Genomic DNA, 18,490 nt, shown 5'->3' on the forward strand with positions numbered 1-18,490 from the left:
CCCCCTTCCCCTCCCCCTTTTCTGATGAAGGGTCTAGGCCCGAAACGTCAGCCTTTCTGCTCCTATGATGCTGCTTGGCCTGCTGTGTTCATCCAGCCCTGCACCTTGTTGTCTCGGATTCTCCAGCATCTGCAGATCCTACTATCTCTAGGTTTATAACTGTTTACTATCTCCTTTTTTGTAAAAGTGTGGGATTCCACAGTTAACAGAAATTTGACAAATGACCACCGGTGCATTCCAAAGATAACAGAGGAGCAAGGTGCTAATGACAGGAAAGATCGCATAACAGTCTTTTTCAGAAGGAACAAAGTATTTGACAAACCAACAGATTTAAATGCAGACAAGCTGCCAGCACCTGATGGCCTGCATCCAAAGGTTACAAATGAAGTGGCTGCAATAGATCGTGCAGGAACTGAATAAAACATTTCAGAATTCACCAAGGATTTCAAAAGATGGGAAAACCACTAATGCAACATACTAACTCAAGAAGGGAGAGAGACAGAAGGTAGAGAACTATAGGCCAGTAGCCTAATATCTAACATCAGTTCCAAGGAAGAGTTACACTGGACTCAAAACATGAACTGCTTCTTTCTCCACAAACCCGCTGAAATTTCTCTCACACTTCATTTTTATTTCAGATTTCCAGCATTGCAGTATTTTGCTTTTTATAAAGAGTAGCATAACATTGTTGGGAAAATGCTAGAGTCCATTATTAAGGAAGAAATGGCAGAGCATTAAGAAAAGCTTAACACAAAACAAAAAAGAGCCAATACGGTTTTGTGAAAGGCAAATCACATTTGACAAATTTGTTAGTGTTCTTTAAGGATATAACAAGCCAATTTGATAAAGGGGAACAGGTGGATGTGGTGTATTTGGATTTTCAGAATGCATGTGATAAGGTTATTTCATAACACAGAAGCTTACCTATTAGGGTAATGTCATTAATATGGATTAAGGATTCATTAACCCACATATACAGTGTTGGAATTAATGGGTCTTTTTCAGGTTGGAAAGATATAACCTGTGAAGTGCGACAAGGACTGGTCTTAGGGCGTCAATTATTTATGTCTACACTAATGACTTGAAGTTGAGTGGTGCAGAGTGTAGAGAATGTCTGGAATTTTCTACCCCAGAGATTTGTCGACACTAGATCGCTGTGTGTATTTAAGGAGGTCATTTGTAGACTTTTAAAATATCAGGGAGTTGACAGCTATGCTGAACTAGCACAAAAGTGGAGTTAGGGTCTGGGCCAGATAAGCCATAATTTTAAAAAAAATCTCGTCTGCCCCATCATTTAACATGAGGGGCGAAATGACCCACTTCTGCTCCCTTTTTTTATGTTCCTGTGCCAGATTTCCTGCAGAGGAAGTCAACTGGAACGGATGCCCAATGACAGAATGTCTCCACAATTAAAAGCCTGTCAAATCTTTGTAGGCAGCTGTGAGTAAAATGATGGCAAGTGTTTTTACTTTATCATTGCCCACAAAATCCAATTTGCTTCTGGCTCTATAGAAGATGCTTAACCTGTGAAATGCCTTCAGAATTTTGAGTTTTCTTTTTAAAATTGCAGTATTTTGCTTTTGTTTCAGTCTATTTCTATGACTTAAAAAAAGAATCTCCAATGATTAACTTACTGGATACATGCTATTTTACCCCCAAAGACCAAAGAAATAATTGGTTAGCTTTTCTGATCAGAACAATACCGTTATCCACGTGATAGAAAGCCCTTTAATCTCTGCCTGCAAAGAAAAGGGATAAGAATTGAAAACTTTTAGAAGCAGGATGCTGCACAGACAGTCAGTTGACAGACATCATGGCTCAGACAGCAGCATTCCTTGATGTGAGTTTTTCCTCCAGCAGGGGATTTTACCTGATGCAGCAACACTTATGTTGTCCTTTGATATGCAAGAAACCAGCCACAGACGTTATGCTACTAAAGATCTTGGATTCCTCAATACAACTAGCAATTACATACAAATACAGAGCAGAGCATTCTCCTATAATGCGTGTTCTGGCAACGTGAATTGGCTATAACATGATTGACGAATAGGGGAACTAAATTTGTAAAACACAAATTGGCTACAACACAATTCATTCTCAATGGAATCGCAGGTCATAAACCTCAAATATAATATCACACAGAGAACAACCGTACTATTAGGAAAATATGTGAAGTCTTAGTTTGAAGAGTTTATACTGAACACATTAAATGCATCAGCATTATTTTAAAAAAATGCAGCTCATTTAAATAGAAGAATGGGCTCCAATGCTAAATTTATGGTAGAAGTAAAAAAAATGAAGCATAGTTTAAAATAATATGACTGCTGTTAAAACAGATACCTTTGTGTATAGTATTTTTGCCTAGATTTTGTTACATATTTAATTTGTAAGAATTTTTGAACTTGCTCATGCAAATCATTTATACAAAAGTCGTCTGTGTTACAACCTGCTCTTTTCCAGCACTATTTCAAATACAATGTTACTCACACTAACAAGGCATTTTAATCCTACAATTAACTTCAATGCCGATGGGTTTATACGAAAGAAAGGTCAAATTCCTCTGCTTCACTTGTCTGAAAATCTATCCAGGAGTCTGTGCCGATGGAATGTCAGGTCAGATCAGCACGTAAATGAAGGCTGGAATTTTACTAAAAACAGTCGATGTATCAATTTCAGGGGAGTTTCATGGAGGGTTGCTGGCTATGAGCTCTATCTCACACAATTTTGCACTGCTCACCTCTTTTGGATCATGCTTGCATATCATACAGTACTGGCCATTGCTCGCATTTCCAGTGGCAGAACTCTACTTAAAGCCCAGCTGTCACTTCATTGCAAATACAAGGTCAGATTCGTGAAAGTATTGCCTCTTTGCAGCATCACCCGTCTGATAAACTGTCATTATAACTGCAGCTATAAGAATGAAGCTACACAGATGAGGAAGAATTTTGGAAAATGTAATTGTTATGTGTCTTTTGTGCACCTAACCCTGCTTCTCCCATAGGCCCCATTATTTATATAGCACGATTTTTTATAACACAGGTACATCAATGTCGAGGCTGATAATAAGCCATTAAGTTATAGAGCGGCATGCTTTATGCAGACCGTCATAGTTCCAGTGATTTGAGTCTGAGACCTTTATACCCTCAAGCTATGTGCTATGATACAGTGATGATGTCAAAAGCATGTCTCTTAAAGGCATACTGACAATGAGACATAACAACTGCCCCAGATTCGAGTCTCACTCCGGGACTTGTTTGTCACAGTTGGACTATTCAAGTAGTTTAAAGCAAGTTGTAAATCAGCTTGCAAACTCCTTCTAACACTCCATTGCATTCTCCAAGAGAGAAGAAAATTGTGAAAATATGCAAAAACAAATAGACAGTCAGATGACAAAGAACTGCTTAAAGCAGAGATGTTATGCCTTGACTAGGAGCTAAGAATTGAGTGGAGTTAGTCTGTAGCAATCAAATAAGATTGATCAATGAAGTGGGATGGTTGGCGTGTTCATTATTTTTATGTTAATGTGAGCGAAGGTATACTTATTGAACTACTAAGTCGGATCATAGCTGCGTGTACTTGACTGTGGAATAAAGCTGATTAACAATTCAAGCTATGCCTAGCCTCATCCAATCTTAAACTTCGTCAACTGTTGGAGAGATTGATAATTAATGTGCTAAAAGAGCTCAGATATCAGCTTTAGGCCATGAGAAGGTCTTGCCACTACACTCCTGAGTCTAGCTATTGTCTAAGTAGATATAGGGCAGTGTGGGATAAATCAACACAAAAGAAAACAGCCTTTACAGGACAGAATGGGGCCAGTGAAGGCAAAATGGCATTAACAGCCGATCCACAGCTGACAGCTGATTAAAATCTAATTAGCTTCTGAGAGTGACTACTATTGATTGCTATAACTGATAGGATGGGACTGGATATCAAACAGACTTTCCGCTCCAGATCATTAGCCAAATGACTCTGTTGAATAAGAACAGTCCCAATTTTCCAATTTGCTTCTCCACAGCCCCAATATAAGTTCCCTCTTTCCAGTTTCACGAAGGACAATGAATGGAAGAATGTCAAGCTTAGAACAAATGAGGCAAACAGTGACACTCATTCATTCATTCATTACCTTCTTGGTACAACTCACCATCTTTATCCTCCAGCTGAGTTTTTTCTCCCGGTACAGTTACCTAGCTCAAAGTGGCAAAACAAGAGCCTGTCCTGGTCCCTGGATTAAATTTTCAGTCCAGGATCAGCTCCAGCTGCAAATCTCCTGGGTGAAGTTCAAAACTGGCAAACTGAACAATGCCACCATGAATAGTTTCCATAAAAGGTTAAATTTTGTTTTAGAGTGGTATTCAAGACAGCTCTATCCTTCAAATGATACAAGTCATTCTTATAATCCTTGTTATCAGCACTGAAAGAAGTTACTGTTACAGTCTAACTGCCACTTGCATAATTCTGTTAGTAAAAGATTGAGTTAAATTTTATCTTAATTCACAGGACGTGACTGTGGCTGGCAAGATCAGCGTTCGATGTGCCTTTTCTTTATTACCCACGAAGGTGACGGCAAGCTGCATGCCTGAATTGCCGCAGTCCATATGGTGAAGATACTCCCAGAGCGCTGCTAAGAAGGGAGTTGCAATATTTTTGCCCAAATGCAAAGGAACAGTGACATATTTCCAACTCTTGGAGGGAATTCTGAAGGTGATGGTTTTCCCCATATGTCTGTTCCTCATGATCTTCCAGATAATACAGACTATGGATTTGGTAGTTCCTGTGGTGCATCTTGAAATAGCACACACTGCAGTCACAATTACCAGTGGAGAGGGAATTAATCTTTAAGGTGGTGAATGGGGTACCACTCAAGTGGATGCCTGGTCTCAAGCGATCAATTTTCTTAAGAGTTGTTCTCACGAAGGCAACAGGAGAACATTCCATCACATTCCAGACAATTGCCTTGCATTTGATGGAAAGGTTTATGCAGTCAGAACCTGAGTAACTCCCAGCAGAATACTGAACCTCTAACTTTCTTTTGCAGTCACAATATCACAAAGGTTCAGTGAGATTAATGCTTAACTCTTAAACGTTAGGAATTGAGGTGATTTGGTTCAAGGGAGTACATGGTTTTCTGGCCTGTTACAAAAAGGATTCATTTAAGATAGGGAGCCAGAGACTAAAAGACCCACAATTTGCAAACCAGAGAAACTAATTAGGTACACAGGTAGGCAAAATGGTGAGTTTTAAGTTCCTTTGCCCTAAACAGGGAGGTGGTGGCATAGTGATAAATTTAAAGTATTGGCAAAGATCTGTAGCTCGGGTTGTGGATGAGGTTGTTGACTTGCTCGCCGAGCTGCCTTGTTTTTGTTCAGACATTTTGTTACCATGCTAGGTGATATCATCAGTGGAGACTCCGATGAAGCAATGTTATTCTACTCCGCTTGGAATTTATACTGTCTGGTCCGTTACAGTGAGTACTGTCATTTCCGGTTTTGATCTGTATGGGTTTATATATGGGGTCCAATTCTATATGCTTGTTGATTGAAGCATGGGTAGAGAACCATGCCTCTAGGAATTCCCGTGTGTGTCTATGTTTGGCTTGGGCTACTATAGTTGCTTTGTCCCAGTTAAACTGATGGCCTTCATTGTCTGAATGTACAGGTATTAAGGGCAGTTCATCGTGCCGTTTTGCTGCTAGCTGAGCTTTGTGTATTCTGATGGCTAGTTTCTTTCTTGTCTGTGCAATGTAATGTTTGTGGCAGTCGTTGCATGGTATTTTGTAAACCACATTCTTCTGCATGTTGTGGGAATGGGGTTTTTAATACTTGTAAGTGTTTGTCGTAGGGTGCCTGTGGGCTTGTGGGCCTCAATGATTCCTAGTGGTCTTAGAAGTCTTGTTGTCAATTCCAATATGTTCCTGATGTGGGGAAGTGTGGTGTGTTAGGTCGTCAATCTTTTGCTAACAGAATTATGCAAGTGACAGTTAGACTGTAACAGTAACTTCCTCCTGTTGTTGCCTGTTATGTGAGCATCTGTGGATGAAGTTGCAGGGATATCTGTTTAAGGCAAGGATCTTGTATAAGTGTTCTTCTTCTTCCTGGTGTATTTCTGGAGTGTTGCAGTGTGTCCTGGCCCATTTAAATAGTGTCCTGTGCAGCATTCTTTGTGGACATTGGGGTGGTTGCTGGGGAAGTTGAGGATTTGATCTGTATGGGTTACTTTTGTGTATACTGAGGTTTGGAACTCCCCGTTTGTTAGTTGTTCTACCTTAACATCCAGAAATGGAAGTTGATTGTTGATTTCTGCTTCCCTTGTAAATCTAATCCTGTGAATACGCTGTTGATGAGGTGGTGGGTCTCTCCTATTTTGCTGTGTTTAATAATGACAAATGTGTCGTCTACATACCAGATCCACAGTTTAGGTGGATCTCAGACCCACTGTCTCCCTACCAGGCACAGCTTCACACAAACTGGCCAAGGTCCTACAACAGAGACTGAAACACCTAGTAGATGGATCACCCAAGATTTCCTCGATACCTTCAAGAACATAAAACTAAACTATGGATCTGGTATGTAGAAGACACATTTGTCATTATTAAAAGCAGCAAATTAGGAGAGATTCACAAGGGAAGAAGAAACCAATCAATTTCCGTTTCTGGATGTTAAGGTAGAACGACTAACAAACAGGGAGTTCCAAACCTCAGTATACTGAAAAGCAACCCATACAGATCAAATCCTCAACTTCCACAGCAACCACCCCAACGTCCACAAAGCTGCACTAGGACACTATTTAAATGGGCCAGGACACACTGCACCACATCAGAACTACGCCGGGAAGAGGAAGAACACTTACACAAGATCCTTGCCTCAAATGGATATCCCCGCAACTTCATCCACAGATGCCTACATAACAGGCAACAACAGGAGGAAACTGTATGACCTAACACACTTACCACACTTCCCCACATCAGGAACATATTGGAATTGACAACAAGACTCTTAAGACCACTAGGAATCATTGAGGCCCACAAGCCCATAGCCACTCTATGACAAACACTTACAAGGACTAAAGACCCCATTTCCACAACATGCAGAATGAATGTCGTTTACAAAATACCATGCAACGACTGCCACAAACATTACATCAGACAAACAGGAAGGAAACTAGCCATCAGCATACACAAAGCTCAGCTAGCAGCAAAACGACACGATGAACTGTCCTTAATACCTGTACATTCAGACAATGAAGGCCATCAGTTTAACTAGGACAAAGCAACCATAGTAGCCCAAGTCAAACATAGACACACACGGGAATTCCTAGAGGCATGGTTCTCTACTCATGCTTCAATCAACAAACATATAGAATTGGACCCCATATATAAACCCATACAGATCAAAACCGGAAATGGCAGCACTCACCACAACGGACCGGACAGTATAAATTCCAAGCGGAGTAGAATAGCATCGCTTCATCGGAGGCTCCACTGATGATGTCACCGAGCCTGGTGACAAAACGTCTGAACAAAAACAAGCCAGCTCGGCGAGCAAGTCAATAACCGCAGAGGGAGAATGTCACTGTACGAACAATCCGGAACACAGGGCAACCTTCTGAGTTCAAATCCCAGCATAGCAGAGAGTGAAACTGCAATTCAAAAACATTGGAACGGAGAGCTGGTCTAATGGCTACTGTGTAACCATCGTCAATTGTCACACCACTTCAGCTAGATGTTTCAGATTTTATCTGTTGCCAGGGCCAGGATGGTGTGACTGTGGTGAAGCAAGTGTGGGGATTGATAAGGTAGCAATGAAGGAAGCTCAGGCCTTGCTAACCCAACCATTTCATATTCTGCAGTTTGTGTGGACAAGAGGAAAGGCGAGTAAATGACCACAGCCCATACAGAAAGTAAATAGAAGGTAGTTGCAGTAGGGGTCAATATAGTTAGGGGGATAGATACAGTTGCCTGCAGCTGGGAGTGTGATTCCCAAAGGCTGAGGTGCCTCTCTAGCAACAAAGATAAGACTAAGAAAGAAGCTGTGTGGAATGAATAACAGCTAGGTACTAAATTTAAAGACAGAACCACAAAAGTAACAATCTCTGTGTTACTCTGTATTTTAGGAAACAAGGAAATGAAGTCCATTTTGAAGTACATTGTATCAGTCTTCACAACAAAAGAGACACAAAGCATCCTAAAAATAGTAGAAAAGCAGAGACCCAGAGGGAAGAACTTGAAATAATTACTAGAGAAAAAAAAATAAAAACTCTGGGATTAAAAGCTGACATGTACTGTGGACTAACTAGGTCATCAAACGAAGGGTTTGCAGAGACAATGAGGCATTGTTGTAATCTTCCAAAATGTCCTGGATCCTGGTAAGGTCCAAGATGATTTGAAAATTGCAGAAGTAATGCATGTGTACAACAAAAGATGGAGACAGAAAGAAGGAAACTATAGGCCAGTTAGTCTAACATCTGACATTCGAAAATGTAGATTCCATTATGAAGAAGGGAGTAGTATATCACTCAGAAAAATTATAATACAATCAACAGAGTCAACATAATTTTGTCAAAGGGAAATTATGTTTGACTAATTTATAAGAATTGATAAAGAATTACCAGATGATTTGGTCTGTGCGTGTTTCTAAAAAGCACTTGATAAGGTACTACATAAAAACTTACTGAACAAAATAACAATTAATAGTTTTGGGCTTACAGATAGAGTTGGTGTCAGGTACACATATCATAACCCCAGTGGACCTATGGACATATTTAACTTTCAACTGCAAGATGTGGTTTTAACACCAAAGAAAAAAGAGATATGGCCATAAGGTGACTGTGGATGTAAAGTCAATGTCAGTCTGAAAAAGAACCCTGGAATGTCACCTGAACCATAAGGTGTCAAGGAAGCAAAGGGAGAAAAATTGAAGTGTAATTTCTGTGTGCATCTCAGACAGTGAACATAAGAGACATGTTTGTGTTTCCTCGTTCAAGAAAGAAAGCAAGTTTCAACCATGGTGTGTATTTGCTATGGGGTTGAAGCACTAATATTCACTAGCCTAAGCTTGAGCTGTTAAGGCCACAGTCGAAGAACCATCCACTAATCACCTCTGTACTGAAGGTAAAAGATTCTCTCAAGCTAAGTGATGGAAGTCAGGCAGAGAGCCAGTCCAAAAGGAAACATGGCAAAAGCATTTTAGCTAATCTGCAAAGGATCCTGAAATCACTGCTCAGTGATCAACATTACATTAATTACTCTTCAAGAATGACCCAGAGATTTTTTTAAACTTTTTTTTCACTCTCATCTTACTTCTAACCTGTATGTCTGTGTTGCATTATTATTTATTTTTGCTTTTACTAAGTAATAACCTCACTTTTTCATTAACAAGGCTTTCTTGAGATAAAATCAGCTCCTTTTGAAATATAAATTCATTTGATCTGGGAGATGGGTATCCACAAGACAGAGGATCATTTTTTTAATTAACCTGTTGTGTCTAGCTGAGTAGATGAATAAAGGGCAGCCCGTTTATCCCTTGTCTGGAAGCTTGATAATTGGGATAACAGCTCTGTCGTCATAATAAATTGGCAAGCCTCACTCACAGGTTGATTGTGACAATGGTTAGATAACAAAACATTAGGAGGTAGATACAACAAGTGGCAAATTGAATGGGAGGTGGGTAACTTCTTCAAGGTAGGCATCCTTAGAAGAGACTTCGCAGTGGGGTTAAAATCGTTTCAGAGATAGTAGGAACTGCAGATGCTGGAGAATCTGAGATAACAAGGTGTAGAGCTGGATGAACACAGCAGGCCAAGCAGCATCAGAGGAGCAGGAAAGCTGACGTTTTGGGCCTAGGCCCTTCGTCAGAAATGGAAGAACTATCAGAATTGCATTTCTGAAGAAGGGTTTAGGCCCGAAACGTCAGCTTTCCTGTTCCTCTGATGCTGCTTGGCCTGCTGTGTTCATCCAGCTCTACACCTTGTTATCTCAGATTCTCCAGCATCTGCAGTTCCTACTATCTCTGGCAAATTGAATGTTGTTTTCTGTTGCAAAGGTTATGAATTGTAGAAGTCAGGAAGTTTTGCTACAGTTGTACGCAGCATTGATGAGATCACACCTCACCTGCATCTAGTTTTGGTCTCCTTACTTATGCAAAAGGTATAATACCATTGGAGGCAGCTCAGAGAAGGTTCACTTGACTAATTCCTAGGATATGGAGGGTAAACACTGCACAGGTTGGATATGCACCTATTGAAGTTTAAAAGAATGAGTGGTGATCTAACTGAAATGTACAAGATCTGGAGAGGTGGATGTAAAAAGGAAAGTTTCCCTCAAGAAAGAAATTTAGAATTAGAGGTCATAGTTTAAAAATTAGAAGGTTCTCCAATCAATATGGAGATGAGGAAGAATTTATCCTCTCAGAGGATCATTAGTGTTTGAAATTCTCTTCCAAAAGGAGTGGTGTAAGCTGGGTCATTGACGAACCGGTTCAGCAAGATTTTTGATTGACAAAGATGCCAAAGGTTATTGGGGAAATGGAGAGCTAATTGAGGTTAAAGCTATAAGCAGACCAGAATGGCACTGCCAAATCCAAAGGGCCGAATGGTCTAATCATGCTTGTGTTACTTAGGATCTTACAATCAATCAACTTTGCTGGTTAAACTGTAAACTCTGGAATGTTTATACTGTGGGATTCGACAACAGTAAAGCTGCTGTTAAGAGGTGATGATTACCCTCTCTTATTGTCTGATGCTTGTGTAGCAAGAATGTTCCTTAATGCTGTCCAGGTCTTTCTCCATTTGGGCAGAAACTGCAATCGAAGGCAGAAATTACAAATTTAAATGAATACACGTCATAAGCAAACATCCCACTTCTCACATTATGTTGGAGGAAAGGTTATTGATGAAGCAATTCAGCAACAATAAAATATCATGCTCCTTACATATTCCAGACCTTATAAAGGCAGCTATAATACATCACTAAGTTCTGATCTCAGCAAATTCTAACAAATCAAAAGGCAGGTTTGCAAAGAATCATAGCCAGAATGAATATCTGCAATAGGAATTACGCCATAGTAAATGGAAATGCAAGAACAACATTTCTCCTTCAGATCTGGAGAAGCAGTTTAAGGATATAAATGAGTCACCAATAAGAAAAGTAAGAACTTAAAGAAATTGAAAAAATAGGATACAGACTGGGTAAATGAGTGTGCAAGAACAGAACAGATCAAATGTAATCGGGGTGACAAAATTATCTACTTTGGAAGACAAAACAGAAAAGCAGAAAACTTAATAAAATTGTCATGGACTTAGAAACATTGGTTTTCAGAGGGACAAAGTTCCCTGACACACGTATCACAGAAATTTAACGTGCAGGTATGGGAATTGAAAATGCAAATAGAAATATTAGCCTTTGTTAGTCAAAGAATTAAATTGGCCTGCACACATAATGAAGGACAAACTTATTAGGTTAAATTCTGGAGTGAGGAGAGTGCTTATAAAGGTAAAAAAAACCCAATATATCTGTAAGTTTTAGGAGAACAAAAGGTGATCTCGCTATGAAAGAGTAGATAAAGGGAGATATTTCCTCTGACTAGGGAATCTAGAAACAAAAGGACAGACTCTGAATAAGGGATTGACATGAGGAGACATTTCTTTACACGAGGGTTATGGATCTTTGGAAATCTCTACTCCAGAGTGCTGGAGATGGTTGATCATTGAGTATTTTCTTGACATAGATTGATAGATTTTTAGAGAAACTGTTTGAAGAAATTGGGGTTAGTACAGAAGGATGGAATTTAATGAGCAACTTGGCCATGATGGACTGTATGGTGAAGCAAGCTCAAAAGGCCAAATGGTCTATTTCTGACCGTATTCTTGTGTGATTTATGAAAGGTAAAGAAAATGGATAAACATCAGAAAACATAAAGTTTCTGACATCTACAAAAGGAACTCAATCAAATGCCACAAATAATGTGAAAAACCAATAATTTTCATCCACGTCACTGTTTAAATCAAGAGAACTCACCACGTCACATAATGCCTTAGTGACATACAGCACGGAAACAAACCCTTCGATCCAACTTGTCTGTGCTGATTAGGCTTCGCAAATTAAACTAGTTCCATTTGCCTGCATTGAAACATATCCCTCTAAACCTTTCCTATTCACTTACCTGTCCAAATGTCTTTTAAAAGATGTTGTAGCTATATCTGCATCTACAACTTCCTCTGGCAGTTCATTCCATATACACATCAACCTCTGTGTAGAAAATGTTTCCCCTCAGGTCCCTTTTAAATCTTTCCCTCTAACCTTAAACCTATGCCCTCGTTTTGAACTTTCCTGCACTACGGAAAAGAATTTTGCTATTCACCTTATCTATGCTCCTTATGATTTTATAAACTTCTATAGGGTCACCTCTCAACCTCTAATGCTCTATGGTAAAAAGGCCCAGCCTGTCCACCCTCTCCCCATAACACAAACCCTCCAGTCCCGCTAAAATCTTGTAAATCTTTTCTGTACCCTTTCCAATTTAATAACATCCTTCTTATGGCAGGGTGAGCCAGGATGGAGGGGGCATTACTAGGGGCCACAGATTCCGAGAGGTGGTGGTGGTGGTGGTGGTGGTGGATTCGAACAGATGTGCAAGACAAGTTTTTCATACAAAGGGTGGTGAGTGCCTGGAACGTGCTGCCGGTGAAAGCAGACAACAGCAGCATTTGAAAAGCACCTCGACAAATACATGAATAGGAAGGCAATTCAGGGATATGGATCCTGTAAGTGAAGATAGTTTTAGTACAGAAAGGTAAAACATGTCAGCACAGGCTGGGAGAGCCAAAAGGCCTGTTCCTGTGCTGTATTGTTAATTGTTCTTGTTCTTTGTCCAGAATTGCATGCAGCACTCCAAAAGTGGCCTCACCAATGTCCTGTATAGCCGCAACATGACGTTCCAACACCTATATTCAATGCTCTGACATCAAGACGAGATCACTCATTATCATGGGGCTCAGTGGTTAGCACTACTGCCTCACAGCGTCAGGGACCTGGGTTCGATTCCACCCTCGGGTGACCGTCTGTGTGGAGTTTGCACATTCTCCCCGTGTCTGCGTGGGTTTCCTCCGGGTGCTCTGGTTTCCTCCCATAATCCAAAGATGTGCAGGCTAGGTAGATTGGCCATGCTAAATTGCCCATAGTGTCCAGGGATGTATAGGTTAGGTGGGTTATAGGGGAATGGGTCTGGGTGGGATGCTGTGAGGGTCAGTGTGGACTTGTTGGGATGAAGGGCCTGTTTCTACACTGTAGGGATTCTATGGACCTTCTACTAACTTCATGAATTGTTAATTTGATATATTCAGTTACATAAAAATACTGAATGAACAAATTCAAAAAAGTTACTTATTATTTGTCTTTACTAGCATACATGCACCAAAATTCTATTTTGCATAGTGCTGAAAAGTGTGTATTTCTTTCACATGAAATCCAGATTTCATTACTGGATACAGCACACTGCTGCTGACGACTTATGGTCAATATCCATTTGGAACTTACATACTCATTCAGTTAAGACAATTTAAATTTTCCTGCATAGCACACCATTCACTTAATACATAGAAAGTGCCAGGCCTCTGACAAATCTGTAAAAAAATAGGTGGTAGGCATTGTTCTAGAATAGCTCCAGAAGACCAGTTTTAGGACCTCTGCTGCAGCAACCAGCATCTCCGCTTGAAATTGAAAGCAGGTCCCCTACATCGGGTGCTATGGTACATTCAGTATTTTCCAACATGTCATACCACCTCACTTATGTGGGGATCTCCAATTTGGTCTTTGAGCATATGTAATCAAAACTGCGCTGGCTACGATATAGTGTATTGCTGTGACAAAAGAAAAATAAATACTTAGAAATTCTCAATGGAAACTCATCAACGGCATTACAAAATTCACCAATGTGCGCATTTGTGAGTACCAGCTGACAAGTGAGACTGTGCAAATGGCTTGACACAAACCACTGTCACTTAAATCTGTTCCAAAAGAATTTTCTTTCACCACTCCGCGTGAGAAGGTGAGATATTATAAAATCACACCCAATAACATGTTGTCAAGTTTGCATATGAATGGCTACAACAAAGATACCGTCCTGACTCTGGGTCACAAGCATAGCCAAAACACTTTGTTCCACTTAAAAATATTGAAAGTTGTTAACAGATTCATGCATGTAGATGAGGAGAGGTGAGCCAGCTGATTGGTACTGTAAAACCACATAAACCAGTACCCTGAAAATACTGTCGTCATTAGAAAAGAAAAAAGTTTGCATTTGTACCTCCTCACATTGTCTCCTCACATTTTCAAGTACTCCATAACTACTTTTAAATGGAACAACTATTGCTTTGCAGCAACATCTCACAAACAGCAATGAGATGAATGAACAAAGAATGAATTTGTGGCCATGTTAGTTAAAGGTGGCTGAAACAATGGGAGAACACATTGCTTTTTAAATTGAACCACATGATTTCACTCTGATTATTTATTTATCACGCACAAAGTCACAGAACCAGGCAATGGCCTGGTCAGTAGCTAGATGGAGTTCTTTAGGCACACCTCAAATTTAGTCAGCAGACACCCCTCAACATCGAGAATCATTATTTGGACTGCACCATAGTTGCAGCCACCTGGTCTTGGCAACTCCACTCATGTTAGGTGGCTGCTCAGAGGCCTTGACTGGTCCAGAAACAGTTTAATAAGGACTGTTGCTATTGGAGATCAGAGCAAGGTGGTAAAGCAATGGGGTTGACAATGAAAGAGTGGATGCTTCCACCTGTCAAAGGTACTCAGCTGTTACAGCTCAGTGTGGTGGGTTTAACTACCATGGGAGTGGCATAAGAGAGGATATTCTGCTTATAAGGTGACAAGGCAGGCTTGGTTTATAGTTGGGCTTGCTCAGTCACTTGCCTATTGTACTTATCTTCCTGATGTGGGGGAAAAGTGTTGCTTATGACTGGGAACTAGAAGAGGTTCGTTGATCTGTGAGTACCTGAGATGATGTACATTGTTGAGAAAGATTCTGTCAAGGATGACACCTAGATTAACAGGGGCAGGCAGGGTGGAAATCATGCTTCAATCTTTGACCATCCAGAGTAATGTCCAGTTCCTTTTTAACTCTGGCATTATGAAGGTGGAATGTCTCACAGTATTGTGTTGGCACTGCTATATCACTGCTTAATGTGTTTTCTGGTTGTGGCATGTCTCTGCCTTTATGCCACAGGTTAATTAATCATAGGTAATCTTTCAAAAAAAATGTCAGATATGTTATAGACAGTTGGCCTATGGCAATGGTTATATCTTAGCTGTGCACAGCTCCTTGGGGGAAAGAGTGATCAAAATACAATAGAATCCTTTGTTAAGATGTAATTGATTAGGAGACCAGGGTCCTGGATCTAAATAAAGAAAACCATTATGGCATGAGATGCAAGGTGGCTTTGGTAAATTAGAGTACATTACCTAAAGGAGTGATGGTGGATAGGCAATAGCAAACATTTGAACAGTGCATGCAGTAACTGCAACAATTGTTTGCTCCTATCTGGTACAAAAATAAAATTGGAAAGATTACCCAGGCTTGGCAAACAAGGGAACTTAGGGATCATATCAGATCCAAGAAAGGGGCATAAAAATTGGCTTTAAAAAAAGCAGCAAACACAAAATCTGTGAGCAGTTCAGATTTCAGCAAAAGAGGACAAAGCATTTGGTGAAGAGGAGAACAATAGAGTACAGAAGTAAGCTTGTGGGAAACATACGAACTGATTTTTGAAACCTCTATAAGTATGTGAAGATAAAAAATTAATGAAGACAAATGTGGGTCTCTTACAATCAGAAGCAAGGACAACTATGATGGGGAACAAAGGGATGGCATTCCAATTAAATACATATTTTGATTCCATCTTCACAAAGAAGGATGCAACAATATCCCAAAAATGTTGCAGAACACAGGATCTAGTGAAAGGGAGGAACTGAAGGAAATCAATTTTGTAAGGAAATAGTGTTGCTGAAATTGATGGGATTAAAGACTGACAAGACCTCAGGGCCCAATAATCTACATCTCAGAGTACTTAAGGAAAGTAGCCCAAGAAACAGTGGATACATCTTTCAAGTTCCTAGAGAGGCTGGAGCAGTTCCTATGGATTGGAGGGTGGCTAACGTGACTCCCCGATTTAGAAACGGAGGTAGTGAGAACACACAACTATAGACCAGTTAGCCTGACATCAGTAGTAGGGAAAATGCTAGAGTGCCTTATAAAAGATTTAATATCAAAGCAAAACAGTAACAGGATCGGACAGAGTCAGCATGCACTTACAAAAGGGAAACTATGCTTGACAAATCTGCTAGAAATTCTACGACATTCTAACTAGTAGAGTTGATAAGGGGAAGTCAGTGAGTGTTTTTCACTTGGACTTTGAGGACTTTCAGAAAGATCCCACACAAAGAGATTAGCATGCAAAATTAAAGTGCATGGGATTGAGGGCAGGCTACTGACATGGACAGAGAACTGGTTGGCAGACGGGAAACAAAGAGTAGAAGTTAGGTAGCAACTATTGTAATGCTGCAGGCAGGCAGTGACTAGTGGGGTACTGCAGGGATCAGTGCTAGGACCCAGATAATCACAATATATATTAACGATTTAGATGAGAGAACTAAACGCAATATGTCCAAGCTTGCAGACAACACAAAGCAAGGTGGGAGGGTGAGCTATGAGGAAGATGCAGAGATGCTTCAGTGTGATTTGGGCAAGTTGGGCGAGTGGGCAAATGCATGAAATATAACGTGCGTACGTGAGAGGTATCCACTTATGGTAGCAAAAACAGGAATGCAGATTATCTGAATGGTGATAGATTGGAAAGAGGGAGGTGCAATGAGACCTGGGTGTCCTAGAACAAGAGTCACAGAAAGTAAGTATGCAAGTGCAGTAGGCAGTGAAGCCAAGTAGTACGTTGGTCTTCATAACGAGAGGATTTATGTACAGGAGCAGGGATGTCTTGCTGCAAATATGCTTTGATGAGATCACACCTGGGGTATTATGTGCAATTTTAGTCTCCCTATCAGAGGAATAATGTTCTGGTTACGACGGAGTGCAATGAAGGTTTACCAGACCAATTCCTTTGATGGCAGGTCTGACATATGATGAGAGACTGTATCAGTGAGGACTATGTTCACTGGAGGTTAGAAGGAGCAGTCTTTTTGGGGGGTATGTCTCAGGCCTAGAGAGGATAAATGCAGGAAGGACATCCCCAATAACCAGGGAGTGCAGAACCAGGCTTCATAGTCAAAGGATATGGGATAGGCCATTGAGGACTGAGATGAAGATCAACTTCTTCACCTAGAGAATGGTGATCCTGTAGAATTTTCTGCCTTAGAAAGCAGATGAGGTTAAAACATTGAATGCTTTCAAGGAGTTAGATGTGAAAACAGAAATTTCTAGAAAATCTCAGCAGGTCTGGCAGCATCTGTGGAGAGAAATCAGAGTTAGTATTACAGGTCCATTGACCCTTCTTCATAACCCAACAGGAGAATGGGTTGAATGATCAGCCATGGGCATGTTAAATGGCAGAACAGGCTTGAAGGCCGAATGACATACTCATATCCTTACTTTCTATGTTTCTATCTCTATAAATGACTTAAATGGTGGCTTTACTCTTTGCATATAATACGAAGAATGATTTTTTTTTCAGCAAGGAGGAAGTCAATTATGAACTCTTTAATAGAGAGGTTAGTATTAGGAACGCAGAATGTTCTAATATTTTATGCATCAAGCTCACTGTCAGGAATGTTACACTTTGATGTAGAGCAAAGCTCCATCCGCTCTGTGCCAGCTTACTGCCACAGAGGAGTATTGCCTATTGCAGCTCTACAGAATTTCCATTTCACACAGCAGCAATCTTCCGAATGAGATCACCAATCTAATTCTAAACACTGAACTGTAGATTTACACCAATAAGGACTGAGTTGAGGAGATAGTAGGAACTGCAGATGCTGGAGAATCTGAGATAACAAGGTGTAGAGCTGGAGGAACACAGCAGGCCAAGCAGCAGCAAAGGAGCAGGAAGGCTGACGTTTTGGGCCTAAACCCTTCTTCTCCTCCTACTCCAGCCCCCACTGACAATTCTTTCTCCAGTACATCAATGACATTACCCATGCTGCTTCCCCCTCTCGTCCGGAATTGGAAACGTTTATCAATTTTGTTTCCAATTTCCACCCCACTCTCACCTTCATCTGGTCCATCTCCGATTCCTCGACATCTGTTTCCATTTGAGGATACACCAGCCACCAATATCCACTGCAAACTCACCGATTCCCAGAGTTACATTGACCACACATCCTCACATCCTGTACAGACTTTATCCCATTCTCTTGCTTTCTCCGTCGCATTTGTTCTGATGATGCCAGCTTCTACAAGAGTGCCAAAATGTCCATCTTCTTTCTCAACCAAGGATTCCCCACCATTGTGGTTGACAGGGCCCT

The 18,490-nt window shown here is 40.5% G+C and overlaps 1 protein-coding gene across 3 annotated transcripts in view; it reads right to left on the bottom strand.

The window, feature by feature from the left end:
• fcsk (fucose kinase) overlaps nt 1–18,490 on the bottom strand; it is a 318,038-nt gene that overhangs the window by 296,147 nt on the left and 3,401 nt on the right. The window contains exon 2 of one of the 3 annotated variants that reach the window (XM_048606129.1): nt 10,720–10,796. The exons of the other annotated variants lie outside the window; for them this stretch is intronic. The gene's annotated coding sequence lies outside the window, so the exon portion shown is untranslated. The remainder of the gene's footprint in view (nt 1–10,719; nt 10,797–18,490) is intronic. 3 annotated transcript variants of the gene reach the window in all.

Source organism: Rhincodon typus, chromosome 15, assembly GCF_021869965.1.
Source record: "Rhincodon typus isolate 14 chromosome 15, sRhiTyp1.1, whole genome shotgun sequence".
NCBI lineage: Eukaryota > Metazoa > Chordata > Chondrichthyes > Orectolobiformes > Rhincodontidae > Rhincodon > Rhincodon typus.